The sequence below is a fragment of the Ranitomeya imitator genome, unplaced genomic scaffold (assembly GCF_032444005.1).
Source record: "Ranitomeya imitator isolate aRanImi1 unplaced genomic scaffold, aRanImi1.pri SCAFFOLD_340, whole genome shotgun sequence".
In the NCBI taxonomy this organism is placed as follows: domain Eukaryota; kingdom Metazoa; phylum Chordata; class Amphibia; order Anura; family Dendrobatidae; genus Ranitomeya; species Ranitomeya imitator.
Window position 1 is genome coordinate 23,811 of NW_027193481.1, and position 8,655 is coordinate 32,465.

Sequence of the window (8,655 nt, forward strand, 5' to 3'; positions counted from 1 at the left end):
AGGACTCACTGTGGAGAGAGCCCAAAAGATGATTGCCCAGGGGAAGACATTTTTTTTCTAAACTCTGGATGCCTTCTCAAATGGCAGTTCTGGTGTGTGTGGGGGCGTGTGGGGGGTGTGTGGGGGTGTGTGGGGGTGTGTTCAATTTGGGCCCAACGCGTTTTTAAAAAATCTGCCTAACTCCGCCTAATCTGCATAACGCCGCCTGATCTGCATAACTCCGCCCATCTGAACACACCCTCCATCCCTTTGGCGCTCCAGAGTGCAACTATTAGTGCAAGTCTGCAAATTGCCCCTTTAAAAAAAAAAAAGACAATCCCCCTACCATGTGGTCTGCTGCTGTTCCAGCAGCAGACTGAAGACGGCGCCATTTTTCTCTGCCTTAGATAAGTCCAGAGCCCATTGTGACACGTGAGAGTTCCGGAGTCAATGGCTGAAGGCCCCATTGTGACAGCAGCAGCAGGTGAAGGTTCCGTGCATAGATTCTATCTACTGCAGGCGGGCAGGCAGCAGCAGCGCACCCAGTTGGTCAAAAGCATTAGAATACTACTCACACAGTACAAGACAAAATAGACAAGACTAGCACATTCAAGATCATCACAGACACCATTTTTCCTTCTTTATTGAAATACATATCATACACCACATAATTAAAAGTCAGTGGTCCACAAGAGGGAGCCAATGTTTTACAAAGGAATTTGTGCATGCGGTCACAAATGTAGTATGTATGGCCGAACTACTCGTAGGATACTTCAATTTAAACACTTCATGCTGACAGACAGCAGGCAGGCAGGCAGGCAGGCAGGCAGGCAGGCAGGCAGGCAGGCAGGCAGGCAGGGGCCTAATTTTGTAGATGGCACAATATATTAGCAACACTGTTACAAAGGCCTCATTCGGGCCTACATCTTAACACACCTGTTGCAACCAGCAAAGATTGCTTGATTGCTTGATTGATTGATTGCATATTGGATGCAATCCAATGCTGAACATGCACAGGTGAAAGCAAGGCACAGGAAATGTTGCAAACGGTCCAGTGAAACTGAGCAAATTGCTACATTTGCCACCTGAAACGTGCTTCTTTGACCCTGAAAAGAATTCTCAGAAAGTGTTAAATGACAACTTGCTGGGCTGATTTCAATTCAATCTGTTTTTGGAAACCGGATCAGAGAAGGGGTGCACTGTTCCCGGAGATACTGCAATAACGGGTCAATGCGTGGAGTGGACAGAGCAAGCTCCATTTCCAGCTCCCTGTTCTAAAAATCCATTTAATATATGGTCCCCAAATAGGGGACGTATCAGATATTAAACTGATAAGAACAGATACTACACTTGATCTTAGCCAAAAGGCCGAGAAGCGATAGCCTGAAATGGTTTGCCACTCCAGACGCCCCATGGCCCACAACCAGGACTCACTGTGGAGAGAGCCCAAAAGATGATTGCCCAGGGGAAGACATTTTTTTTCTAAACTCTGGATGCCTTCTCAAATGGCAGTTCTGGTGTGTGTGGGGGCGTGTGGGGGGTGTGTGGGGGTGTGTGGGGGTGTGTTCAATTTGGGCCCAACGCGTTTTTAAAAAATCTGCCTAACTCCGCCTAATCTGCATAACGCCGCCTGATCTGCATAACTCCGCCCATCTGAACACACCCTCCATCCCTTTGGCGCTCCAGAGTGCAACTATTAGTGCAAGTCTGCAAATTGCCCCTTTAAAAAAAAAAAAGACAATCCCCCTACCATGTGGTCTGCTGCTGTTCCAGCAGCAGACTGAAGACGGCGCCATTTTTCTCTGCCTTAGATAAGTCCAGAGCCCATTGTGACACGTGAGAGTTCCGGAGTCAATGGCTGAAGGCCCCATTGTGACAGCAGCAGCAGGTGAAGGTTCCGTGCATAGATTCTATCTACTGCAGGCGGGCAGGCAGCAGCAGCGCACCCAGTTGGTCAAAAGCATTAGAATACTACTCACACAGTACAAGACAAAATAGACAAGACTAGCACATTCAAGATCATCACAGACACCATTTTTCCTTCTTTATTGAAATACATATCATACACCACATAATTAAAAGTCAGTGGTCCACAAGAGGGAGCCAATGTTTTACAAAGGAATTTGTGCATGCGGTCACAAATGTAGTATGTATGGCCGAACTACTCGTAGGATACTTCAATTTAAACACTTCATGCTGACAGACAGCAGGCAGGCAGGCAGGCAGGCAGGCAGGCAGGCAGGCAGGCAGGCAGGCAGGCAGGGGCCTAATTTTGTAGATGGCACAATATATTAGCAACACTGTTACAAAGGCCTCATTCGGGCCTACATCTTAACACACCTGTTGCAACCAGCAAAGATTGCTTGATTGCTTGATTGATTGATTGCATATTGGATGCAATCCAATGCTGAACATGCACAGGTGAAAGCAAGGCACAGGAAATGTTGCAAACGGTCCAGTGAAACTGAGCAAATTGCTACATTTGCCACCTGAAACGTGCTTCTTTGACCCTGAAAAGAATTCTCAGAAAGTGTTAAATGACAACTTGCTGGGCTGATTTCAATTCAATCTGTTTTTGGAAACCGGATCAGAGAAGGGGTGCACTGTTCCCGGAGATACTGCAATAACGGGTCAATGCGTGGAGTGGACAGAGCAAGCTCCATTTCCAGCTCCCTGTTCTAAAAATCCATTTAATATATGGTCCCCAAATAGGGGACGTATCAGATATTAAACTGATAAGAACAGATACTACACTTGATCTTAGCCAAAAGGCCGAGAAGCGATAGCCTGAAATGGTTTGCCACTCCAGACGCCCCATGGCCCACAACCAGGACTCACTGTGGAGAGAGCCCAAAAGATGATTGCCCAGGGGAAGACATTTTTTTTCTAAACTCTGGATGCCTTCTCAAATGGCAGTTCTGGTGTGTGTGGGGGCGTGTGGGGGGTGTGTGGGGGTGTGTGGGGGTGTGTTCAATTTGGGCCCAACGCGTTTTTAAAAAATCTGCCTAACTCCGCCTAATCTGCATAACGCCGCCTGATCTGCATAACTCCGCCCATCTGAACACACCCTCCATCCCTTTGGCGCTCCAGAGTGCAACTATTAGTGCAAGTCTGCAAATTGCCCCTTTAAAAAAAAAAAAGACAATCCCCCTACCATGTGGTCTGCTGCTGTTCCAGCAGCAGACTGAAGACGGCGCCATTTTTCTCTGCCTTAGATAAGTCCAGAGCCCATTGTGACACGTGAGAGTTCCGGAGTCAATGGCTGAAGGCCCCATTGTGACAGCAGCAGCAGGTGAAGGTTCCGTGCATAGATTCTATCTACTGCAGGCGGGCAGGCAGCAGCAGCGCACCCAGTTGGTCAAAAGCATTAGAATACTACTCACACAGTACAAGACAAAATAGACAAGACTAGCACATTCAAGATCATCACAGACACCATTTTTCCTTCTTTATTGAAATACATATCATACACCACATAATTAAAAGTCAGTGGTCCACAAGAGGGAGCCAATGTTTTACAAAGGAATTTGTGCATGCGGTCACAAATGTAGTATGTATGGCCGAACTACTCGTAGGATACTTCAATTTAAACACTTCATGCTGACAGACAGCAGGCAGGCAGGCAGGCAGGCAGGCAGGCAGGCAGGCAGGCAGGCAGGCAGGCAGGGGCCTAATTTTGTAGATGGCACAATATATTAGCAACACTGTTACAAAGGCCTCATTCGGGCCTACATCTTAACACACCTGTTGCAACCAGCAAAGATTGCTTGATTGCTTGATTGATTGATTGCATATTGGATGCAATCCAATGCTGAACATGCACAGGTGAAAGCAAGGCACAGGAAATGTTGCAAACGGTCCAGTGAAACTGAGCAAATTGCTACATTTGCCACCTGAAACGTGCTTCTTTGACCCTGAAAAGAATTCTCAGAAAGTGTTAAATGACAACTTGCTGGGCTGATTTCAATTCAATCTGTTTTTGGAAACCGGATCAGAGAAGGGGTGCACTGTTCCCGGAGATACTGCAATAACGGGTCAATGCGTGGAGTGGACAGAGCAAGCTCCATTTCCAGCTCCCTGTTCTAAAAATCCATTTAATATATGGTCCCCAAATAGGGGACGTATCAGATATTAAACTGATAAGAACAGATACTACACTTGATCTTAGCCAAAAGGCCGAGAAGCGATAGCCTGAAATGGTTTGCCACTCCAGACGCCCCATGGCCCACAACCAGGACTCACTGTGGAGAGAGCCCAAAAGATGATTGCCCAGGGGAAGACATTTTTTTTCTAAACTCTGGATGCCTTCTCAAATGGCAGTTCTGGTGTGTGTGGGGGCGTGTGGGGGGTGTGTGGGGGTGTGTGGGGGTGTGTTCAATTTGGGCCCAACGCGTTTTTAAAAAATCTGCCTAACTCCGCCTAATCTGCATAACGCCGCCTGATCTGCATAACTCCGCCCATCTGAACACACCCTCCATCCCTTTGGCGCTCCAGAGTGCAACTATTAGTGCAAGTCTGCAAATTGCCCCTTTAAAAAAAAAAAAGACAATCCCCCTACCATGTGGTCTGCTGCTGTTCCAGCAGCAGACTGAAGACGGCGCCATTTTTCTCTGCCTTAGATAAGTCCAGAGCCCATTGTGACACGTGAGAGTTCCGGAGTCAATGGCTGAAGGCCCCATTGTGACAGCAGCAGCAGGTGAAGGTTCCGTGCATAGATTCTATCTACTGCAGGCGGGCAGGCAGCAGCAGCGCACCCAGTTGGTCAAAAGCATTAGAATACTACTCACACAGTACAAGACAAAATAGACAAGACTAGCACATTCAAGATCATCACAGACACCATTTTTCCTTCTTTATTGAAATACATATCATACACCACATAATTAAAAGTCAGTGGTCCACAAGAGGGAGCCAATGTTTTACAAAGGAATTTGTGCATGCGGTCACAAATGTAGTATGTATGGCCGAACTACTCGTAGGATACTTCAATTTAAACACTTCATGCTGACAGACAGCAGGCAGGCAGGCAGGCAGGCAGGCAGGCAGGCAGGCAGGCAGGCAGGCAGGCAGGGGCCTAATTTTGTAGATGGCACAATATATTAGCAACACTGTTACAAAGGCCTCATTCGGGCCTACATCTTAACACACCTGTTGCAACCAGCAAAGATTGCTTGATTGCTTGATTGATTGATTGCATATTGGATGCAATCCAATGCTGAACATGCACAGGTGAAAGCAAGGCACAGGAAATGTTGCAAACGGTCCAGTGAAACTGAGCAAATTGCTACATTTGCCACCTGAAACGTGCTTCTTTGACCCTGAAAAGAATTCTCAGAAAGTGTTAAATGACAACTTGCTGGGCTGATTTCAATTCAATCTGTTTTTGGAAACCGGATCAGAGAAGGGGTGCACTGTTCCCGGAGATACTGCAATAACGGGTCAATGCGTGGAGTGGACAGAGCAAGCTCCATTTCCAGCTCCCTGTTCTAAAAATCCATTTAATATATGGTCCCCAAATAGGGGACGTATCAGATATTAAACTGATAAGAACAGATACTACACTTGATCTTAGCCAAAAGGCCGAGAAGCGATAGCCTGAAATGGTTTGCCACTCCAGACGCCCCATGGCCCACAACCAGGACTCACTGTGGAGAGAGCCCAAAAGATGATTGCCCAGGGGAAGACATTTTTTTTCTAAACTCTGGATGCCTTCTCAAATGGCAGTTCTGGTGTGTGTGGGGGCGTGTGGGGGGTGTGTGGGGGTGTGTGGGGGTGTGTTCAATTTGGGCCCAACGCGTTTTTAAAAAATCTGCCTAACTCCGCCTAATCTGCATAACGCCGCCTGATCTGCATAACTCCGCCCATCTGAACACACCCTCCATCCCTTTGGCGCTCCAGAGTGCAACTATTAGTGCAAGTCTGCAAATTGCCCCTTTAAAAAAAAAAAAGACAATCCCCCTACCATGTGGTCTGCTGCTGTTCCAGCAGCAGACTGAAGACGGCGCCATTTTTCTCTGCCTTAGATAAGTCCAGAGCCCATTGTGACACGTGAGAGTTCCGGAGTCAATGGCTGAAGGCCCCATTGTGACAGCAGCAGCAGGTGAAGGTTCCGTGCATAGATTCTATCTACTGCAGGCGGGCAGGCAGCAGCAGCGCACCCAGTTGGTCAAAAGCATTAGAATACTACTCACACAGTACAAGACAAAATAGACAAGACTAGCACATTCAAGATCATCACAGACACCATTTTTCCTTCTTTATTGAAATACATATCATACACCACATAATTAAAAGTCAGTGGTCCACAAGAGGGAGCCAATGTTTTACAAAGGAATTTGTGCATGCGGTCACAAATGTAGTATGTATGGCCGAACTACTCGTAGGATACTTCAATTTAAACACTTCATGCTGACAGACAGCAGGCAGGCAGGCAGGCAGGCAGGCAGGCAGGCAGGCAGGCAGGCAGGCAGGCAGGGGCCTAATTTTGTAGATGGCACAATATATTAGCAACACTGTTACAAAGGCCTCATTCGGGCCTACATCTTAACACACCTGTTGCAACCAGCAAAGATTGCTTGATTGCTTGATTGATTGATTGCATATTGGATGCAATCCAATGCTGAACATGCACAGGTGAAAGCAAGGCACAGGAAATGTTGCAAACGGTCCAGTGAAACTGAGCAAATTGCTACATTTGCCACCTGAAACGTGCTTCTTTGACCCTGAAAAGAATTCTCAGAAAGTGTTAAATGACAACTTGCTGGGCTGATTTCAATTCAATCTGTTTTTGGAAACCGGATCAGAGAAGGGGTGCACTGTTCCCGGAGATACTGCAATAACGGGTCAATGCGTGGAGTGGACAGAGCAAGCTCCATTTCCAGCTCCCTGTTCTAAAAATCCATTTAATATATGGTCCCCAAATAGGGGACGTATCAGATATTAAACTGATAAGAACAGATACTACACTTGATCTTAGCCAAAAGGCCGAGAAGCGATAGCCTGAAATGGTTTGCCACTCCAGACGCCCCATGGCCCACAACCAGGACTCACTGTGGAGAGAGCCCAAAAGATGATTGCCCAGGGGAAGACATTTTTTTTCTAAACTCTGGATGCCTTCTCAAATGGCAGTTCTGGTGTGTGTGGGGGCGTGTGGGGGGTGTGTGGGGGTGTGTGGGGGTGTGTTCAATTTGGGCCCAACGCGTTTTTAAAAAATCTGCCTAACTCCGCCTAATCTGCATAACGCCGCCTGATCTGCATAACTCCGCCCATCTGAACACACCCTCCATCCCTTTGGCGCTCCAGAGTGCAACTATTAGTGCAAGTCTGCAAATTGCCCCTTTAAAAAAAAAAAAGACAATCCCCCTACCATGTGGTCTGCTGCTGTTCCAGCAGCAGACTGAAGACGGCGCCATTTTTCTCTGCCTTAGATAAGTCCAGAGCCCATTGTGACACGTGAGAGTTCCGGAGTCAATGGCTGAAGGCCCCATTGTGACAGCAGCAGCAGGTGAAGGTTCCGTGCATAGATTCTATCTACTGCAGGCGGGCAGGCAGCAGCAGCGCACCCAGTTGGTCAAAAGCATTAGAATACTACTCACACAGTACAAGACAAAATAGACAAGACTAGCACATTCAAGATCATCACAGACACCATTTTTCCTTCTTTATTGAAATACATATCATACACCACATAATTAAAAGTCAGTGGTCCACAAGAGGGAGCCAATGTTTTACAAAGGAATTTGTGCATGCGGTCACAAATGTAGTATGTATGGCCGAACTACTCGTAGGATACTTCAATTTAAACACTTCATGCTGACAGACAGCAGGCAGGCAGGCAGGCAGGCAGGCAGGCAGGCAGGCAGGCAGGCAGGCAGGCAGGCGGCCTAATTTTGTAGATGGCACAATATATTAGCAACACTGTTACAAAGGCCTCATTCGGGCCTACATCTTAACACACCTGTTGCAACCAGCAAAGATTGCTTGATTGCTTGATTGATTGATTGCATATTGGATGCAATCCAATGCTGAACATGCACAGGTGAAAGCAAGGCACAGGAAATGTTGCAAACGGTCCAGTGAAACTGAGCAAATTGCTACATTTGCCACCTGAAACGTGCTTCTTTGACCCTGAAAAGAATTCTCAGAAAGTGTTAAATGACAACTTGCTGGGCTGATTTCAATTCAATCTGTTTTTGGAAACCGGATCAGAGAAGGGGTGCACTGTTCCCGGAGATACTGCAATAACGGGTCAATGCGTGGAGTGGACAGAGCAAGCTCCATTTCCAGCTCCCTGTTCTAAAAATCCATTTAATATATGGTCCCCAAATAGGGGACGTATCAGATATTAAACTGATAAGAACAGATACTACACTTGATCTTAGCCAAAAGGCCGAGAAGCGATAGCCTGAAATGGTTTGCCACTCCAGACGCCCCATGGCCCACAACCAGGACTCACTGTGGAGAGAGCCCAAAAGATGATTGCCCAGGGGAAGACATTTTTTTTCTAAACTCTGGATGCCTTCTCAAATGGCAGTTCTGGTGTGTGTGGGGGCGTGTGGGGGGTGTGTGGGGGTGTGTGGGGGTGTGTTCAATTTGGGCCCAACGCGTTTTTAAAAAATCTGCCTAACTCCGCCTAATCTGCATAACGCCGCCTGATCTGCATAACTCCGCCCATCT

The 8,655-nt window shown here is 47.1% G+C and overlaps 6 non-coding genes across 6 annotated transcripts; all 6 read right to left on the reverse strand.

The window, feature by feature from the left end:
* Positions 1–1,168: 1,168 nt before the first annotated feature.
* Positions 1,169–1,359, reverse strand: LOC138653401 (U2 spliceosomal RNA). Its single transcript, XR_011315873.1, has one exon. It is a non-coding gene; the product is annotated as a U2 spliceosomal RNA (small nuclear RNA).
* A 1,213-nt stretch (positions 1,360–2,572) lies between these two features.
* Positions 2,573–2,763, reverse strand: LOC138653403 (U2 spliceosomal RNA). The gene has a single exon (XR_011315874.1). It is a non-coding gene; the product is annotated as a U2 spliceosomal RNA (small nuclear RNA).
* A 1,213-nt stretch (positions 2,764–3,976) lies between these two features.
* Positions 3,977–4,167, reverse strand: LOC138653404 (U2 spliceosomal RNA). The gene has a single exon (XR_011315875.1). It is a non-coding gene; the product is annotated as a U2 spliceosomal RNA (small nuclear RNA).
* A 1,213-nt stretch (positions 4,168–5,380) lies between these two features.
* Positions 5,381–5,571, reverse strand: LOC138653405 (U2 spliceosomal RNA). Its single transcript, XR_011315876.1, has one exon. It is a non-coding gene; the product is annotated as a U2 spliceosomal RNA (small nuclear RNA).
* Positions 5,572–6,784: 1,213 nt separating this feature from the next.
* Positions 6,785–6,975, reverse strand: LOC138653406 (U2 spliceosomal RNA). The gene has a single exon (XR_011315877.1). It is a non-coding gene; the product is annotated as a U2 spliceosomal RNA (small nuclear RNA).
* A 1,214-nt stretch (positions 6,976–8,189) lies between these two features.
* On the reverse strand, positions 8,190–8,380 carry LOC138653407 (U2 spliceosomal RNA). Its single transcript, XR_011315878.1, has one exon. It is a non-coding gene; the product is annotated as a U2 spliceosomal RNA (small nuclear RNA).
* Positions 8,381–8,655: the final 275 nt, after the last annotated feature.